Source organism: Perognathus longimembris, chromosome 25 (genome assembly GCF_023159225.1).
Source record: "Perognathus longimembris pacificus isolate PPM17 chromosome 25, ASM2315922v1, whole genome shotgun sequence".
NCBI classification, from domain to species: domain Eukaryota; kingdom Metazoa; phylum Chordata; class Mammalia; order Rodentia; family Heteromyidae; genus Perognathus; species Perognathus longimembris.
In genome coordinates, this window is record NC_063185.1 from 7,368,219 (window position 1) to 7,388,982 (window position 20,764).

At 43.7% G+C, this 20,764-nt stretch overlaps 1 pseudogene; it reads left to right on the forward strand.

Annotated features, from left to right (window-relative positions):
* The first annotated feature begins 376 nt into the window (after positions 1-376).
* On the forward strand, positions 377-20,055 carry LOC125341785 (annotated as a pseudogene).
* The last annotated feature ends 709 nt before the right edge of the window (positions 20,056-20,764 follow it).

Sequence of the window (20,764 nt, forward strand, 5' to 3'; positions counted from 1 at the left end):
GTCTCGTTTCCTGCCTGGGTATTTCCCTGGGTATGTCACCTGTGTTTGGCTTCTTGTCTTGACTTGTAAAACTGCATTGAACTTCCTGTTGTAACTATGCTACCCCACCGGCCTCAGCAGTCACTGAGAAGGAGTCGCTTGAACTTTTCTGCTCAGACCACCCTTGAACTGGGATCCTCCTGATCTTAGCCTCTGAATTCGCTAGAGTTGTGTGAGCCATTAGAACCCAGCTTCTCCTCTTTTTTTTTTTTTGAGACAGAGTGTCACTATGTAGCTCCAGTTGGCTTTGAGCTCGTCTGGCTGCCTCAGCCTCCTGAATGTCAGAATTATAGGAATACACTTAACCCCCTGCCCAGAAACTGTCCTGCTACTTAAAATGGTGCCTCATGTTAGTAAAAGGCAGAAAGCTGTTTGGAATATTTGTACTGCATTTTCTCATTGAATTAACATTACCATCGTCTTAGTGGGGATTTTTTTCTGTTCTGAGACATTCTGCAAAGCTTTGATCTTGCTGAGAAATAAGAACCTCATCAATCCATCAAGTTTGCTGGAGCTCTTCTTTGAACTTCTTCGTTGCCATGATAAGCTCCTGCGAAAGGTAAAGAGCAAAGCATTCCTTCCTGCATCTCATTCTGTCCGGTAGCATTCGGAGGCCCTTGAACTCTACTTTACGTTGGCTATAATTAAGAATAGTTTCAGTAGACAAAAGCTCCACTATTGTGTGCATGCAATATGGTATTCGTGGCTAATTACTGAGTGCCTACTGTATACCAGATACTATTCTTGGTTGCTGTGTATTAATTTGTTTATTCACAAATACCCCACAAAGGGATGATGGTGATTGCCATTAGTATTTCACAGATGAAAAGTCTGAGGAACAGAGATGGAGTAACTTGTTCTGGGTTACACAGCGCCTCTGATTGGCTGTCAGGCTCCAGAACCCAAGCTTTCTACAACTCAGTCAGGGCATGAATACTCATTCTATACCCTTCTGCACAATAAAACTAGCTTTTGTTATTAAAATTTATCCATGACTTTAAGTTTACCTGTATAAAACCAGGAGCTTGAAGGCTTATGAAACAAAATTTCTTGTGGTGCTGGGAATCAAACCTAAGGTCTTGTACTTGATAGGCAAGCACTCAACCACTGACCTATATCCCAGCCCTGTGAAACAAGCAGGAAGAATTAGTTCACTTTCATTAACTTAAAAATGGTTAGCAAAGTAAGAGGAGACGAGTACTACATTAGAGTCTCTTTGCTTCTGGGCTGAGCTTCAGGCTGAAGGTGGTAGATGGAACCTGTGCTACTTGCATTCCCGGAATTAACCACATTCAGTTCGGTGCTCAGTAAATGGAGTCACTTTCCTTTTTTAAAAAAATCTGCATTTACCTTATTTTGTTTATTCATTTATCAATTAATAGACATTTTGGTTATTTCTACTTTTTGGCCATTGTGATTGATGTTGCCATGAATATTTGTATGAACACTGATGTGGAAATGAGTTTGGTTGTTTTTTTTTTTTTAAATAAGGGTTTCATACTCTTTGGTATATAAACTACTCATGCAATTACTGAGTCATAAGGTAATTCTGTGTTAATCTTTTGAGAGCAGTTTTTCCTTTCTGGCTACTTTTTGTTTCCTTGTTTGCTTATTTTTGGTCTCTGGTGGAATGAAAGTGGATGAAATTGAATCTTGTACATTGCTCTAAATTTAGCATGGTCAGATTAGAGTTGATGTGTATGTTCTGTTTCTTTTTCTCAGACTTTATACACACATATTGTGACTGACATCAAGAACATAAATGCAAAACACAAAAACAATAAAGTGAATATAGTAAGTGCCTTCTGTTTTTCCTGTTTGCTGCATTGCACAGCAAGATATTGTATTATATCAAGTCTTCTCTTTCTCCTGTTGTTCAGGTGTTACAGAATTCATGTACACCATGCTAAGAGAAAGCAATGCCACTGCAGCCAAGATGTCTTTGGATGTGATGATCGAACTTTACAGAAGAAACATCTGGTAATAGATACATCCATTTTCCTCTTGAGAAATGGATCTCTCTCTCTCTCTCTCTTTTTTTGCCCAGCTCTGGGGCTTGAACTCAGGGCCTGAACACTGTCCCTGGCTTTTTTTTTTTTTTTGCTCGAGGTTAGCATTCTACCACTTGAGCCACAGTGACACTTCCAGCTTTCTCTGTATATGTGGTGCTGAGGAATTGAACCCAGGGCTTCCAGGGCTTGCTGCATGCTAGGTGAGCAGTCTACCACTAGGCTACATTCCCAGCCCCGGCTCTTTTTTTTTTTTTTTTAATTAATCTTGCACTCTTCATTATACCTCTGTCATAGATTAAATTAGAACTAAAACTACAGAAAACTAATAACATTGACTTGCATTTCCTGAGCAAGTACTGAGATGCTCAGTACCTCGCGTCCTAGTACCTTTGATGTATACTTCGTAGTACCTTGTCGGCCTTCAGAGCAAGTTGAGAACAACTGTCTAGAATCATTCCATTTTATAAGTAGCAAAACAGAAGGGAAGTGAATAGAATAAGAGTTTAGCTATTAGTAGGCAGAGCTGAAATTCAAACCCAGATTTGTCTAACTCCTAACCTAACCTTGTATTCCTTGGCCTGCCACTTGGGAGAGTTTGAAGTCAATTCATGCTGCTTGTATAAAATAGCATGTGGTGTTTCTCATTGGTACAGTGCTCTGCCCCAGGTCTTTTGCTGTTCTTACTAACTTTTCTTACTGTGAGCAATCTTTACTGTTGCAGAATAAGTAGAGACAGAAAAGCTTTAGTAGCATGTGTTAGTAGTAGAGGGGGTTCATTATGATAATCTGCAGGTTATCACACAGAGTACATGTCGTGTACTTTGAGTGATTCCCTCCCTCGGTGAAAGCCCTGTGGCCCTCCCCCCCTTTGCATGTAGTATTTGATGCATTTCATTATGCTGCTTTTGTGCATATGTGTAGTGTACGTTGATCTCTTCACTGTCCTAGAAAACCTTTTTTTTCAATTGCATATAATCTCCACTTAGAGGTAATTATCATTTAAAAAACACTTTATGGTGTTTCTTCCTGTTTTGTTTTTTTCCAGTACTGGGTTTGAATTCATGCCTTAACCTTAGGCAGGCACATTACCGCTGAGCCACGCGTCCAGCGCTTTTTTACGCTGGTTATTTTGAAATCCTAATATTCCCTTCCCATTGCATGTGGGATGCCGGGCGTGCCAGCTGGCTCCACTTCTTCCGTTGAGATGGAGTCTTGTTGGATGTTCTGCCTCCGTTGAACTGGAACCACCGTTCTCCTGCTCTCAGCCGCCCCCCTTGCTAGGATCGCAGGTGTGAGCCACAGTGCCCACCTCCTTCCTGATCTTTTAGTTAACATACAGTAACTATGCTTTGAACCAGTTTAGAGGCTGAATTTTGCAAAGTTGTCTTCCTTCTATTGTGTTAAATTTTTTCCCATGTACCTTGAGTGGGAGAAGGTATTCTTTTAAATCGTTAAATTAATTCTTCATCTTAATGGCTATACATTTGATGTGAGTGGGCTAAAGTCTAATTAAATGCTCCACTTGTGGTTCATTGATTTAGCATGGGGTTGGGAACATGGCCTAGTGGCAAGAGTGCTTGCCACGATTTAGCCATCTACGATGTTAATGTCAGTATTTCTTGTGTTACTTTGTGTCATTGTCTGCGGCTTGGCTGGCAGTATGAAAGAGTGAAAACTGACTTCAGAACGCTCATTGATTCCCTCCAGGAATGATGCCAAAACCGTGAATGTTATCACAACTGCTTGTTTCTCAAAGATCACCAAGGTGAGCCCACGTGTAAGGTGCGTGGAAGCACTGGCTGGTCAGTTGCTGGGGCTGGGAGGCGAGGGTGTGGAGGAAGAAGCGATGTGGGCATGCGCAGTGCTCACTGATGCTTGCTTGCTTCCTTTCTACTGTGCTTGCCTGAGTTGTCAGTATTCTTGAGAAGTCAGAATTATTATGAGCCCCTAAACGCTGTGTAGGTGATAGCTGCTGATGTTTTGCCTGTGATTCTTCACGCTTCTGTTGGGCGTGGGCACAGGTAAATGGCTATATGGACTGTGTTTGATCTTTGTATTTGAAGGATTCCAATGTCTGACTTTGGGGAATGTGGAAGTTGACAGTCGACCTTAAGGATGATTATAGAACCTGGCAAATTTTATGTAGTTAAAAATCTTTTGGGGGTTCTAGGAATGTGGCTTAGTGGTGTAGAGTGCTAGCCTTGAGCAAAATAAGCCCTAAGTTAAAGCCCCAGGACTGGCAAAAAAAAAAAAAAATTCTGGTAATGTTGGAACTTGAGCACAGGACTTGTGTAAGTTAAACATGTGCTTGACTAAGCTATACTATCTAACCGTGAAGATTTAAAGGACAGATGACACCATAAAATGCTTATCTAAATTAAGAAGGAGCAGAAACCATAACACCCTTGAATTTCTTCAGTTTCTAGCGAATATATGCATAAGCTACCAAAAAAAGTATTTGTCCTGCCTGTCACTGGTGGCTCACGCCTGTCACGCCTGTCCTCCTAGCTACTCAGGAGGCTGAGATCTGAGGATCCCAGTTTGAAGCCAGCCCAAGCAGGAAGGTCCCTGTGAGACTCTTATCTCCAATTAACATATCTTCTTCCCCAGGTACCCCTCCCCCCAAGGAAAAAAAAACAAAAAACACCGAAGTGAAGCTGGGAAAAGTGGTAGAGCATGCTAGTCTTGAGCAAAAGAGCCTCAGGGCCTATGTTCAAGCTCCACACCTGACCCAAAAAAACAGAAAAGAGATAAAACATATTTGTTTTTTGATAGAAGCTGAGTTAAGTAGACTTTCCGGTTATCTTTAGATATTAGTGGCTGCTTTGACATTCTTCCTTGGGAAAGATGAAGATGAGAAACAGGACAGCGACTCAGAATCTGAGGTTGGTTTAATCACACAGGGATCTTTTGACATTTGCCAGTTCTTCAGGTTTTCCTATTGTGCTGAGTTTATGTTGTGAAATCTTTAGCTGTTCAAGTAAAAAAAAACTTATTTGTCTCATTTTTTTTATTGAGTTCTGCTTCAGTTTTGGATTCATAATCCCTTCAGTTTAACTGGCTTTATGTAAATTTAGAATTATTGCTACCACCATATTATTAAGGTGGTATTGTGTCATAGAAATAAGCTCACAGTGTGGAAAGAAAATGAAATAATGGTAGCTTTAAATTGACAAATCCAAGATTTAAGATATGATCAGGGGGCTAGGAATGTGGCTTAATGGTAGAGTGCTTGCCCAGCGTGCATGAAGCCCTGCATTCAATTCCTCAGCACCACATAAACAGAAAAAGCCGGAAGTGGGGCTCTGGCTCAAGTGGTAGAGTGCTAGCCTTGGGCAAAAAGAAGCCAGGGACAGTGCCTAGGCCCTGGTTCCAGCCCCAAGTCTGGCAAAAAAGATATGGTCACACTTTTTAGAAATATTAGAAGAAAGATTTTTTTATAGGTATAAACTTACCTTGTTGTGTTATCATTTTACTAGCTAGATCCAGACAGATAACATCTTTATTGTGTTAAGAGCAATGTATATTGATGCGAAAAATTCCAGATACTGTGACTTTTTTCGCCCTATATTGTTTCCTATACATTTTATATGCACATATGTCCATAAATTCTTACACTTACACTTCATTTAAAAACTGTATATATGAAGCTGGTGCCCATGGCTCACACCTATAATCCTAGCTGCTCAGGAGGCTGAGATCTGAGGATGGCTGTTAGAAGCCAGCCCAGGCAGGCAAGTCGTGAGATTCGTATCTCCAATGAGTCACAGAAAAAGCTGGAAGTGGCGCTGTGGCTCAAGATAGAGTGCTAGCCTTGAGCAGAAGGAGCTCAGGGACAGTACCCAGGCCTGAGTTTAAGCCCTAGGACTGGCAAAAATAATAACCGGATTGTATGAGTGATGTGTGCTACTGCTTGCTTTCTTAGTGTCAGTATATGTAGATGTACTCACGCATTTAGATCTTTACAAAAACCACTACATACTTTAGAACAAATGTAGTTTTGGAAGTATTCCCCTGTTGATAGATGAGGACACCATGCATTGTTTCCGTGCAGATTTTCCTTGTTTCCAGTTTTCTGAAGTCCTTTTCTTCTTTAGGATGAAGGACCCACAGCAAGAGACCTGCTGGTTCAGTATGCCACCGGGAAGAAGAGCGCCAAAAACAAGAAGAAGCTGGAGAAGGCGATGAAGGTGCTTAAGGTGAGACTGGAGAAAGGACAGGGGACTCATAGTGTATGAAAAGCTCTCCAGCTTTTGAAGGGGCAGAGGAGCAGTATTAAGGTTTGAACTCGGTTTCTTGCTTTCTGCGTAGGAAGGTAGGTACTTACTGCTTGGGCGACCCAGCTCTCCCCTTCCTCACTTTTTTCAGTGCTAGTACTAGGGCTTGAACTCAGAGCTGTGAGTTCTCCCTTGGCCTTTTCATTCACAGCAGTTGCTCTGCCACTTGAGCCGCACCTCCACTTCCGAGCTCTGGCTTTTAGACTTTGAATGATGTCTCAAAGGTTGTTATCGAGCCATGAGACATGTCTAAGCACTAATTTTAAATGAATAAATAAACTTACCCTGGAAAAACTTGTGACTTAAAAAAAATAAATTTGATTAAGTATACTTTTACTTGTTCTGATCACAGTAGTTTCTTTTATGGTGTCTTTGTTAGACCTGTCCTATTTGAAGGCTGAAGTATGTGGGCTGGGAACATGGCTTAGTGGTAGAGTGCTTGCTTAGCATGCGTGAAGCCCTTGGTTCTATTCTTAGGCACCATGTAAACAGAAAAAGCTGGACGTGGCACGCTGTGGCTCAAGTGGTAGAGTGCTAGCCTTGAGCAAAAAGAAGCCAGGGACAGCAGGCCCTGAGTTCAATCCCCAGGACTGACAAAAAAACAAAAATAAAATTTAAAGAATGAAGTACATGTGATATTTTATTACAATTACTCCAAAAAGCACTCATTTGTCCCCATGTGTTTTGTTTGTTTGTTTGTTTGCCAGTCCTGGGGCTTGGACTCAGGCCTGAGCACTGTCCTTGGCTTCCTTTTGCTCAAGGCTAGCACTCTGCCACTTGAGTCACAGAGCCACTTCTGGCCGTTTTCTATATATATGGTACTGAGGAATCGAACCCAGGGCTTCATGTATATGAGGCAAGCACTCTTGCCACTAGGCCCCATTCCCAGCCCTCCCCCCCCCCGTGTGTTTTTTTAATGTTTGTGGTTACAAATTCTTGTAAGTCTCAAAAGTACTGATGGCTAGAACATTCCCAAGGTTTTTTGTTTGGTTTTTTAAAATTTTTTTTCTTTAGACAGGGTCTTCCTATGTTGTAGGTTGGCCTCAAACTTGCAGTTTTTCTACTGTATCCTCCCAAATGCTGGGATTTCAGGTGTTATACCACCAGGCCAGCTCTGAGGTTTTATCTTAAAAGATAAAAACCATCTTAAGTTTTTCCAATTTAGATTATTTTTAGATCTAGGATTTTTTTTCCTTATTTTCTTTTTTTGGTGCTGGGGATTGAGCTCAGGACCTTCTGCATAATAAGCATATATTCTACCACTATATATACCCTAGTCCTTTTTTTTTTATTTTAAGAAATTATTTTTGTCTGGTTGGTTTTTGGTTTGGTTTGTTTTGGATGGTAGTGCTGGGATTGGATTGAAGGCCTTGTACTTGCTAGATAACTAGCCCACTATCACTTGAGCCATGCCCTCAGCCCTGTTTTTCTTTTAAGTAGCCTAATAGACTCACTTGCAGCCTTTGTTAATGCATTGCGTTCTATAGCATCACCGTCATTTGGATTGGAAAGCGTTTTCTTATTCTTTCTTTCAGAAACAAAAGAAAAAGAAGAAGCCAGAGGTGTTTAACTTTTCAGCTATTCACTTGATTCATGATCCTCAAGGTAGAGAGAATTGTGACTATCCAAGTTCCTTGTAGAACCTGTGCCTGTTTCGTTCCGCTGCCAGGGTTGTCAGGGCACTTAATAAGATCCTCAGCGCTTAATAGGAATCAACAAATGCTTAGCTGTTACCACTGGGTTATGACGTAGAAAATTAATGTTGTCAAGGAATGATTTCCAGTCTATATCAACATAAGGATGAACAGGTCTCTGATTTGTGTTATTTTCAACACAAAAGTAGTAAGACATTATACTTCACTGCCAATTGATAGTCTCTTGTTAGTCTTTTCTTTCACTAGTTTGTGGAATCCAGAAGTTTGGGAAACTCGAGTTTTCAAACAAGGCTGCCCATTTGAATTAGCTAGAGGATGTATAAATCTGAACTGAACCCCAGGATTGTGATTGGGTTGGTGTGGGGTTGTGGGTGAACATTGAGATTTATGCGTTGTCTATACATTTGCTAACCTGCTCTCGGTGTTTCTCAAATGTGTATGTGCCCACCAAACACCTGGGGACCCGGGTCAAGTGCCCATTCTGACTCAGTAGGCTTGGGTGGCCTGAGAGTCTACGTGTCTGTGAAGGTCTGGGTGAACAGGCTGCTGCTGGTCTTCAAAGCACATTCCAGAAGCAGGACCACCTAGCATCTGTTGTCAGTCTCGGTGGTGATGCTGAAAACCTTGACACGCCTTGAGGTGTGTTTAGTGACTGGGCACCGGTGCTGGTGGATCACTTGGGTTTATTTCGTCACCCACCCCCTGCTTGGGCCATGCTGTATGGACATGGACTCACCGAGCACTTCTGTGATCTTGTCTTCTCCAGATTTTGTGGAAAAACTCCTGAAGCAGCTAGAGAGCTGTAAGGAGAGGTTTGAAGTGAAGATGATGCTCATGAACCTCATCTCCAGATTGGTGGGGATTCACGAGGTTTGGATGCTTTGCTCCCCTTGTGGGGTGTTCGAAGTCGGTGTGGGCTTGATGAAAGGGGAGCCCTTCGTGTTAGGTGGCACAGCCCCTACACTGCCCATCCCTGTACAGTCCGCAGAACAACACAGCCTTCCCATCTGTGGATAGTCAGTTTACGGATTACTGTTTTATGTTTTCTGTATTTATTTCCCATATCCGTTTTCCTGGCCCATCCAGTCTTCACTGACTTGTACTGCATTGCCCATTACTTAACCCTCCAAAGCCTTCCTGACTTTCAGATGTCTCTGGCAAGAAATTAGGTTTTCAGAGCTGAATCCTTCCTTTCTCTCCTCTTAAATTAATTGCTAGAGCTCCTTTGTGGTGCGTGCGTGCGTGTGAGGTGTGCACATGGGCCCCACACTGCTTTTACACTCACTGCCATTATGGGAAAAAGGGATGGCAGAAGGCTACAGGCCAAAAAGAAACAGCTAGACAGGCTAGTGCTGCTTGGAGCATCTGCAAACATGTGGCTTCCCTTAAGCTTTTTAAAATAACAAAAGGAAGGGGGCTGGGAGTCAGACTCTGGGGCAGCTGCTTACCATGCCTGAGGCCTGGGTTCCCTCCTGGCATTCCCTGTCCCTTTCCCTTCACTCACCTTGCTTCCTCTGAAAAGTAAGAAAGTCGGCTAGTAAATACACACATCCCAGTTTAAAGTGAAAGCACACACAGGAACATGGTTATTTCCTAAGAAAAACCTACCTCTTCACTGCTTTTTCTCTATGGCTGTAGTTCCATAAGGGTCACCAGGTCAATGTATGCAGTTATTTCAGTGCAGAACTGAATTTGAACTTGATGGGAAAGCAAAAGTGATTGGTGGTTTAAGCGTAGTTTGAAGGAAATATTATTGGAGTTTTAACAGCTGGATATCCATCTTTATATTGATCCATTAGAAGAAGTATCTAATGACCCAACCGGGTTTTGTTTTGTGGCTGAAGTGGAAAAAATAAATTTATTTCCATATGAATAACATTGAGAAAGCATAACCAAGGTTTCATTTCTTGAAAATAATCGTTTCCATTTCCTTTATAACTGGACTCTTGTGACCCTTACGTAAGTAGGCTCCAAAGTGAGTATTTTCTCTTTAAAATATGGAGAGCAATTCCTACAAGGTAGCTGGACTAGTAGACAATACAATCAAGACTGGCAGTGTTTTGGTGGTCAGATTATGTTAGTGCTATTCAGAGTTGATTTTTTTTTCTTGTTCCTTTTCCAAAAGTAATAGGGATTGAACTGAGGGCCTCATTCCTGCTAGAGGCTCTCTCCAGCCCTGTGGTTTTGAAATAGGGTCTGCTCCAGCCCTTAACTGACTAGTAGTCTGACATTTAACTCTTGCTTCCATCTCTAAACTAGCCGAAATGACAGGTGTTCAAGAGTGTTGTTTTGGTTAACTCTGCCTTTATTCTTCGTTGATTTACTTTATTCTTTTTTTTTTTTTTTAATTTGCCAGTCCTGGGGCTTGGACTCAGGGCCTGAGCACTGTCCCTGGCTTCTTTTTGCTCAAGGCTAGCACTCTGCCACTTGGGTCACAGCGCCACTTCTGGCCATTTTCTGTATATGTGGTGCTGGGGAATCGAACCCAGGGCTTCATGTATAAGAGGCAAGCGCTCTTGCCACTAGGCCATATCCCCAGACCCTATATTTACTTTTTTCTTCCTTTAGATGGAAAAAGAACAGTATTGGATCAGTTGAGAGAGTTCCTGCTCTTGGTTAAGAAGACAAATTGAGTCATCTTTTTACATGACTACTTACAGAAACTGAAGAAAAGTGAGAAATAATTCCCAATTAGTTGATCTTGGTGATAGAGTTCCATTATGGAAACGTGAAGCCATGTCTCCGTTTCATAAATAATGAAGTTTGTGTATTTTTTTGCCCGCAGCTTTTTCTCTTCAACTTCTATCCCTTTGTGCAAAGGTTCCTGCAGCCCCACCAGAGAGGTAAGGTACCCACTTGCCTGTTCTTTTAGTGGCCCTCACATTAGAATACCATCTAGTCTGTTACTTTGGACTCACTAACGAGTTAGGAGTTCAGCATTCCTGTAGCATTCTTTCTAGAACTGGCCGTGGATTCGTTGTTCTGCTCATTAACTGTAAGAAACTATTGGTTTTCAAAGTAGTAGCAATGAAAAGTGGATGTCTCTACTTGTGTAATATAAAAAATTATAGAAGTGGGGCTGGGAATATGGCCTAGTGGTAAAGTACTTGCCTCATATACATGAAGCCCTGGGTTCGATTCCTCAGTACTACATATATAGAAAAAGCTGGAAGTTGCGCTGTGGTTCAGGTGGTAGAGTGCTAGCCTTGGGCAAAAAGAAGCTCAGGCCCTGAGTTCAAACCCCAGGACTGGCAAAAACAAAACAAAACAAAAAATTATAGAAGTATAACAGGACACCCGTGGTTTGTGCCTGTAATCCTAGCTACTCAGGAGGCTGAAATCTGAGAGTTGCTGTTGAAAACCAGTCTGGGAAAGTCCATGAAACTCTTAACTTCCAGTTAACTACCAGAAAACCAGAAGTGACACTGTGGCTCACGTGCTAGAGCATTAGTTTTGAGCAGAAGAAGTTGAGGGACAGTGCCTAAGCCCTGAGTTCAAGCCCCAGGCCTGGCAGGAAAATGATAGAAGTTTCACCTTTTATCATAACTTGATCATAATTGTTCTCATCGCCCTTACATGTGTAGCAAAGCCAATTAAAAACATCAGAGCAGGAAAAAAGATGCTCTTTGCCTTTAGACTCTACCCAGGTTAGGAAAGCAATGGACATGAACCAAGCACTGGACTAAGTATTTTCCATACTTCCTCACATGAATGCTTTGGAGTATAGAAAGAAAAAAAGAAGAGCAAGCTACTCACTAAAAGCTACTCTCTTGTGCTAAATAGTAACTCTGCTGCCCCTTTGAATAGAGAATACGTGTAAATCTTGATTTGCACTTATTCGTTCATTCACCACTGAGTGACTTCTCTGGCGCACTGCACCAGACTAGGAACTGCACAGTGACTTTAACACAGAGCCCTTACCCTTGTAGAGTTGATGTGCTCGTGCTCTGTATTAAGAGTGTGTGGTGAGGAAGGGACATTGCTAAGGTAGGGGCTTGAGGAGGCTCAAGGGAGCCATGCAGCCAGGCAGAGGAAGCCGCAGTAGCAATGGGTTGGGTCCTGAGAGACAGCCATTACAGCACCCCTTCTTCTCTTTTACGTTTTCAGAAGTAACAAAGATCCTCTGTTTGCGGCCCAAGCCACTCACCAGCTTGTTCCCCCAGAGGTGAGAACTGCTAACCTGACTTGGGGACCTAGTCCACACAGCCAGCGCCATGCCACCCCTCCCCCTCCCCCTCCCCCAGTAGTATTGGGGTTTGAACTGAGGCCCTTGAACTTGTCAGACTGGTGAAGGACTTCTGAGCTATGCCTCCAGCTGTGTTGTTTTTCACTAGGTATTTTTAAGGTAGAGTCCTGTTTCTCAACTGAGTACATGCCTGAGCCAAGATCTGTCTACTTTAGATTTCCTGTTGTTAAGAAGTTGGGTTGTGCCAGGTGCCGGTGGCTCACACTTGTCATCCTAGCTACTCAGGAGGCTGAGAGCTGAGGAGTGCAGTTCAAAGCCCAACCGGTCAGGAAAGTCCCTGAGACCCTGATCTCCAATGAACCACCAGAAAATTGGAAGTGGCACTGTGTGGTAGAGCTCAGGGACAGCACCCAGGCCCTGAGTTCAAGCCCCACGATTGACAAAAATTGAAAAAGCTCATTTGCACAGTTCATGGAAAGTTAAATTTCTTTTGAAAATTCTGACTTGTGCAGTGACAATGTTAGGACCAGAAGAGGTCATGAATATTATTAAGGCAGGAGTGGCTCATGCCTTATCACAATTACTTGAGAGACAAAGATTAAGGAGATCAAAGTTCAAGGCCAGCCTGGGCAAAAGGCTAGAGATCCTATCCAAAATGGGGGTTGGGGTGGGGTAGCGTGGCTCAAGAGATAGGGCAAGTATGAGGCCCTATGTTCAAATACAGTTCAAAAACTGTGTGTGTGTGTGTGTGTGTGTGTGTGTGTGTGTGTGTGTTTACAGTAATTATTTTTCAAAGCTATCATTCCTTCTGTTGAGTAAGAGCATTGGAATATAGGAGAGTAGGATTTAACCTGAGTGTGACCCTGGAGACTGAACCCCAAGGAAACTTTTCCATCTGTGATGCCCTTGGGTTTGATTGCTTCCAGCTCTGGAACTGAAGGCAGGTGCTGTTTCTCCAGCCTCGTCTTTGGGCCCAGGCACGTCACTTGCACTCACTTCTTCTCTCGCTCTCATGCAGATCATTCAGTCGTTGCTCATGACTGTGGCTAACAACTTCGTCACTGACAAGAACTCAGGGGAAGTCATGACTGTAGGGTATGTAGAACAACATGGTGGGCGTAGTAAACATGTAACACACATGCGCTGTGGTTTGAACTCAGGACTTGCACTTGCTCTGCTGGTGCTCTATCACTTGAGCCATGCCTCCAAACCAGTCTTTTCTGATTTTGTTTATTTTCTCATTCTTATTATCTTTAAGTAGTTGCATTAAGGGGTTTTAGTTGTATGTCACTTTGTATTTTCTGATTATTTTGGAGATGACATCTAGTAAACTTTTCTGCTTGGGTTGTCTTCAATCCTTAAGTCGCCCACATCTGAGTAGCTAGGATTACAGGCATAAGCCACTGACATCTGCTTTTATTATACTGGTCAGAATTTTAGGAAAGAACCAGAGAAGGGCACTTTTCCTACTAATCAGCTATTTGTCTTTTTACAATTTTACTCTATATGAAGAATTGTTGGACAATCTAAGTATTTTTCTCTCCTCTCACTATGAATATATCTTACGTGTCACAAATGATTTAATAGTGAATCACTGTGATTTGAGGGCAGTTCAGTGGCCTTTCTGATTAATTCAAAACCACTTACAGAGTAAGTACTGCTGGGCACCAGTACCTCACACTTGTACTCCTAGCTTTTCAGGAGGCTGAGGATTCTGTTCAAAGCCAGCTTGGACAAACAAGCCATGAGACTCTTTTATCTCCAGTTAGCTACCCAAAAAGCCAGAAGTGGAGCTGTGGCTCAAGTGGCAGAACGCTAGCTTTGAGCAAAAACGGTCAAGGATAGCGCTGAGGCCCTGAGTAAAAGCCGCAAGACTGCAGAATAGAGTCAGCCCGATTCAAGGATCATCTAAACTGTCCTTAGGAGAAAGTGACACGTTAACCAATTACATTTTATGATCCTTGGAAAAGCTTGAAGACCTATAATCCTTCTTACCTGACCTAGTCCTTCCCTCCTTCGGGCTAGCAGCAGATGCTGCCTTGCCATTTCACAGTGTACCTTCCTCTGTGAGAAAAGGTAATGGCAGTCACTGCCTGACTAAAAGTTTTAGGCTACCACTCTCACATTCTTCACCATGCTGTCATTTTAAAACCCAACTTGTATTCCCTTCGCTTTCATTTTCTTAGGTTAAACCACATAGAATTGCTCTCTTGTTATTTTTTTTAATTCAGTTTTCCTTTTCTAGAATCAATGCTATAAAAGCGATACAGCTCGATGTCCTCTAGCCATGACTGAAGACCTTCTTCAAGACCTGGTTCAATATAAGACACACAAAGATAACAGTAAGTTGTATGTTACTTTCAGTAGGCCAAGGATTTCCTTGTGACTCATTTTTACCTCACTATGGTCTTTTTGCTCCATAATTTCTCACCAAAAGTGTTATTTTATAGATGTAATGATGTCTGCTAGAACTTTGATTCAGCTCTTCCGGACACTGAATCCTCAGATGTTGCAGAAGAAATTTCGGGTAGGTGAGACATCCTTCTTTTGGCCTAAAGGATACAGTCCCAGCTAGGTGCCATGGCTCAAGCATGTAATCCCAGCCCTCCTAAAAACAGAGATCTGGAGGATTGCACTTTGAGGCCAGCCAGCACACACAAAAAAATGTTAGCACGACCCCTTTTCAGTGTGGCACAAGGTGGCATGCACCTGTCATCAAGCTACGTGAGAATGATCACGATCAAGGCCTGCGTAGGCAAACACATGAGACTGCCAAACTAAAGCAAAAGAGGCCGGAGGTGTGGCTCGGCAGCAGAGCACCTGCCTAGCAAGCGTGAAGCTGTGACCCTTACATGTACCTCAAAAGCTTTTGATGCTGCTAGCAGACCGGAAGCCTGCATTGACCACGTCCCCAGCCAGCTTCCATCTCTATCAAACGAGGAGGGTAGATGTATGTAACAGAGGTGATATTTCATTCCATAACTACAAATGTCTGAATTTTGATGAGAAAAGAATGAGGAAATCAGTGGACAGCATTCCAGATGGATTTAGTTTGGCCAGAGACATAAGCAGGCTTCTTATAATTTGATTGCTTCCATTTTTTTTTAATGACTATCCTCCCAGAATTCAAAATTCTAGACACTACTACCAATGATTACATGGTTTGCCCTCCTTCTTCCTTTAGGGTAAACGTACAGAAGCCTCTGCAGAAGCAAGAATACAGGAATATGGAGAATTAGATGCTAAAGATTACATTCCAGGAGCTGAGGTCCTAGAAGTTGACAAAGAAGAGAATGCTGACAATGATGAAGGTTCATTTTCCTTTGCTTTCCTCTCTCTCCTGTTCTTTTTCCTTTCCATTTCTGTTCCTTTCCTTCTGTACTGCACCTTCAGACCCTGAAGGCATACTTTATCTCACTGTTACATGGCAAACCTAGACACCCTGTCAGGCGTAGTTGTAAATAGACCGAAGAGCAAACAGCTGCTATTGCACTGCCTTATGGGTCACGGGGAGCCACTTTATTGAGGTGTCTACAAGGCTCTTTGACACCCAGAATCTTACACTCAGTTCTCTGAATAACTGAAACTCCTTTCTCACCTAAATCTAAATATATTTGGATGTTAATCAGATACTTGCTACAGTACAAATTCAGTACACAAGTGCAATTTTGGTGGGTACCATTGGTTCAGCGTCATTTAGCTTTGGGAGTCTGTTCCTTTTTTGAGTATCAGGACAAATGACTGTAAGGTTTTGACTGACAGTCAATATTTGTCAATGCTTGCTTAGTTCTCCTTAAATTTAAACTGAAATGGTGTGGCTTATTTAGCAGCATTGCTCGGTTGTTGGTCAGTGGACTCGGAGTTGTCACTTGTGTGAGTGTTCAGCAGAGAGCGGCTGCGTGATTGAGCCCCTTCTTCACGCAGATGGATGGGAGAGTGCCAGCCTCAGTGAGGAGGAGGAGGAGGAGGAGGAGGAGGGTGCTGATGGCGAATGGGTTGATGTCCACCACTCTTCTGATGAAGAGCAGCAAGAAATCGTAAGTCGTGAGGTCACTCACGTGTTGACCGAGGCGGGACTTTTGCCGGGGCCCTTGGGGAGGTTGGGTTGCTGGAGCTCAGAACTCTCACTTGAGCCAGGGCTCTGTGACTTGTGTTTCATGAAGACCAAGAAGTTGAACAGCATGCCCGTGGAGGAGTGCAAGGCCAAAGCCGCAGCCATCAGCACGAGTCGGGTCTTAACTCAGGAAGACTTCCAAAAGATCCAGATGGCGCAGATGAGGAAGGAGCTGGATGCCGCCCCCGGGAAAGCGCAGAAGAGGAAGTACATCGACGTGTACAGTGACGAGGAGTCCAGGTAACGCGCATCCAGTGGGCCTCCAGGCAGCACACCCGCTAACGAGGCACCCGCGGGGACAGGAGTTCCTCCATGCCACATAATTAATTCCTTTTCCCCCCTCACAGAGGTGAACTCCTGTCTCTTCAGGACATTGAGCGCCTTCATAAAAAGCCAAAGACTGACAAGGAGACGAGACTAGCAACTGCCATGGTAAGTGGGGTTGCGCTTCCTCAATCCTTACACAGAAAACATACAAGTTGTACCCGTAGCTGTAGAGCTGTAAAAGTGGAAGTGAATACACATGTGTTTGATGTTGTATTGGGTGAGTTTTCACAGCTACATGTAGCCATGCACCCACAAAGCAAGATACAGCGCCCAGAAAAGGAACAGGACATACTCGCCCCGTCAGGCGGCTTGGTACATTTATTAAAGTAATAGAAATGTTTACAATCAGAGTTGGCCTCTGACGCTGTGGCTGTTCGTGTCTGCATCCTGACTGCATTGCTTCCTACACCTTTCCTTATGCACCATTCCACGGCTTCCCTTCACCTTCTGCAGTCCGTTTCTAGATTCTGAAACCTGTCTATGTAATTGTACACACCCCAGTTCTTTCTCCTCCGTTTTTCACCCACTGTGCCGCCTTCCTGGAACACCACCCTTCCTTCCTTTGCCACACAATGTGAAACGAAACTGCTTACTTGGCTGCAGAGAGCCCCTCCGATCCCAGTGGTCTAGATTATGAACTCCCCGCACTCAGTCACAGTCATTGCGGCCATTTGTCGGCTGAGTCCAGGGAGCAAGGACTGTACCTAGCACCCACTGAAGGAATGTACGTCTGCACCGATTAGTGAACTTCTCAAGTGTGTTAACAAATGTCCATCTTTTTGTGCTGATAGGCTGGAAAGACAGACCGGAAGGAATTTGTGGGGAAGAAAACCAAAATAAATCCATATTCCAGCTCCACAAATAAAGAGAAGAAAAAACAGAAGAACTTCATGATGATGAGATACAGCCAGAATGTTCGATCAAAACACAAGAGTTCCTTCCGAGAAAAGCAGGTGAGTTCAGCCTGAAATGTAGATAGCAGGAGCTGTAAGAGCGCTTGACCTTGGACACCGCCGTGTCCTCTGAGCCCCATGGGGCCTTGCACTCTCACACACGAGAGCTGGGGGTAGGAAGCACGCAGCCTGTACCCAGCAGAGGTGGGAGTCGTTCGAGGTGGCCGTCGCTCCTGTGACCAGAGGCAAGCAAGCTAGATCCCTGGGAGGCTCCTTTGTGCTAACTGGCTGCCTTGTGGTCCATGAACATACGGGGATTGACCAATGTTAAAAAATTAGACCTAGCTTTGATACCTACTTTATGAAACGCAGTTCTCTTGTCCTTTCTGTACGTGTCCTTTTGCAAAACCTTCCTGTGTCTGTCTTGAGGGCTTCGTTTTGCTTGTCGGGTTGGGTGGGGTGGGGTGGTGGTGATGGCACTTTGACACAGAGTCCTATGGTGTCATTCAGGCCCGCCTCCAACTTCTGACCCTCCTGCTACCTGCCCAAGTGCTGACATCACATTAGACCACTGTTGTGCCCAGCCTCCAAAAGAGATTTAAAATTCTTTTTATTGTTTTCTCTATTTCTTTATTGTGATGCTACAGTTTGACCTCAGGGCTTCTCACTTATTAGGCAAGTGCTCTGTTTTTTTGTTTTTTTGTTTGTTTGTTTGTTTTTGGCCAGTCCTGGGCCTTGGACTCAGGGCCTGAGCACTGTCCCTGGCTTCTTCCCGCTCAAGGCTAGCACTCTGCCACCTGAGCCACAGCGCCCCTCCTGGCCATTTTCCATATATGTGGTGCTGGGGAATCGAACCGAGAGCTTCATGTGTAGGAGGCAAGCACCCTTGCCACTAGGCCATATTCCCAGCCCAAGTGCTCTGTTTTGAGCTGTGCTTCCGGCCCTTTTGGCTCTGGTTATTTCTGAGATAGGGTCTCCCTTTTGCCCAGACCAACCTGGAGTGAGATCTTCCTATTTATATTTCTACTGTAGCTAGAATGACAGGTACACAAACCAAACCCAGCTTCTTCTGTTAAGATGGGTTCTCATGTATTTTTTCCAAGCTAGTCTTGAACTGTAATCTTCTCAGTTGCCATTTCCTCTGAGTAGAGTAGCAGATATGAGCCCCCAGGACCCCATGCGAAAAAAATTTAAGTAAAAGTTATGGATACTGTGTTGTTAAACTTGAAACACTAAAGATTTTTTAACATTTTCAGGACAAAGAAACTAGTGCGTGGGAATTAATAGACTAAAATTCACATCTTTAAAATCTACAGGTCAGGCTGAGTGTCTGTGGCTCATGCCTGTCATCCTAGCTACTGGGGAGGCTGAGATCTGAGGATCAAGGTTCAATGAGGTCAGCCCAGGCAGGAAAGTCTGTGAGGCTTTTATAAAATTCCAGTTAACCAGCAGAAAACGGGAAGTGGTGCTGTGGCTCAAGTGGTAGAGAGCTGGCCTTGAGCAAAGAGCTCAGGGACAGGGTCGAAGCCCTGTCAGAGTTCAAGCCCCAGGACTAACCTATCTTTTGAAAATTTGAGTTTATTCTTGAAAATTTTTTTTATTTTTTGCCAGTCCTAGGCCTTGGACTCAGGGCCTGAGCACTGTCCCTGGCTTCTTCCCGCTCAAGGCTAGCACTCTGCCACCTGAGCCACAGCGCCGCCTCTGGCCGTTTTCTGTATATGTGGTGCTGGGGAATCGAACCTAGGGCCTCGTGTATCCAAGGCAGGCACTCTTGCCACTAGGCCATATCCCCAGCCCGACTTTTACTTTTTTTTAAAGTTCTAAAACATGGAAAAATGAAGATTATACATAATCGCACTTTTTGGATTATGGATTTTTTTGGGGGAGGGGGCAGTCCTGGGGCTTGGACTCAGGGCTTGAGCACTGTCCCTGGCTTCTTCCCGCTCAAGGCTAGCACTCTGCCACTTGAGCCACAGCGCCGCTTCTGGCCGTTTTCTGTATATGTGGTGCTGGGGAATCGAACCTAGGGCCTCGTGTATCCGAGGCAGGCACTCTTGCCACTAGGCCATATCCCCAGCCCTTGAATATTTTTAATATTTTGGTTTGGGAGGAGTTACTGAAAAAAATCTTGACGTGGTCTGTATATACCTCTGCTAGTGGAATGTATGTGATCTTAAAAACGAAAAAATACTTGTAAAAGATCTACTTTCCTGTTTGATTTAGACAGCCTATCAGCCCATAGCACCAAGATCCTTCCTTACAGACCAGAGAAATATGTTTGTTTTCTTCTTCCAGCTGGCGCTTCGAGATGCACTTTTGAAACAGAGGAAAAGAATGAAGTAATTTCAAGCCCGTCTTTTTATCCCAGAAAGACTTAAGTTTGTAATCTTACTCTGAATTTTTATAAATCAAGAACATGTGTTTACATTAAAAAGTTAAGAAGCAGTATATTGTGAAACCCACAGTAAGTCTAATAGCAATTGATGTTTTTAATTTGGAAGATAGATGACACGTGAATGTTTAAAATGTAAATAGTCGTGGCTTTCGTTTAACATTTGTACTGTACGAAGAACTTAGGAAGTGCCTGCGGTTGTCACTGTGAGTCTCATGAGCCCCCTCGGGCCCTTCACAGGTGGTGGAGGGCAGGTGTGTATTGGAGAGATGATAGTGCCGTGTAAATAGTTCTTTGTGGCGCGGGCCTGTGTCTAGGATGATAGACACGGACTGGTCTGCAGGGGGAGGAGTTGTATAGTCTCTTAAAACAAAACAGGACAGTGTTACAAGAGTAAGAGGGTCTTACTTGTAAATAGGCTTACCTGCTGAAAGCAGGTTTCTGCTGTACAGATTTTAGGGAGACACCAGCTCTTTTAGTTGATCCAGAAGATTACAGTATTGTACTTCAAAAATGGTATGTAAAGATTTTTGTGTAAGAGTTCACATTTAAATTGCCTTAACTAAATAATAATTTTGCAATGTCTGTTTTGTCATTTGAGCTTCCTGGTCTTGTTGTGTGTGTGGCTTGGAGGTTTTGCGATGTGTTACTTTGGCAGTGCTGGAGATCGGAACTCTGGGCTTTGTGTGTTAGGCAGATGCTCGGCCATCGGGCCCACCCCAGCCCCGGGCTGCCCCCTCCTCCACTCTCCTCCACACCCGCTCTTCCCGGTTCCTAGTGTCAGCACTGTAGTGCTGGAGTCCACCCCAAGGGACCACAGGCAAGTGGTTGCATTTAAAAGTGGGAGGCCCTTTGGCCTCCCACTTTCC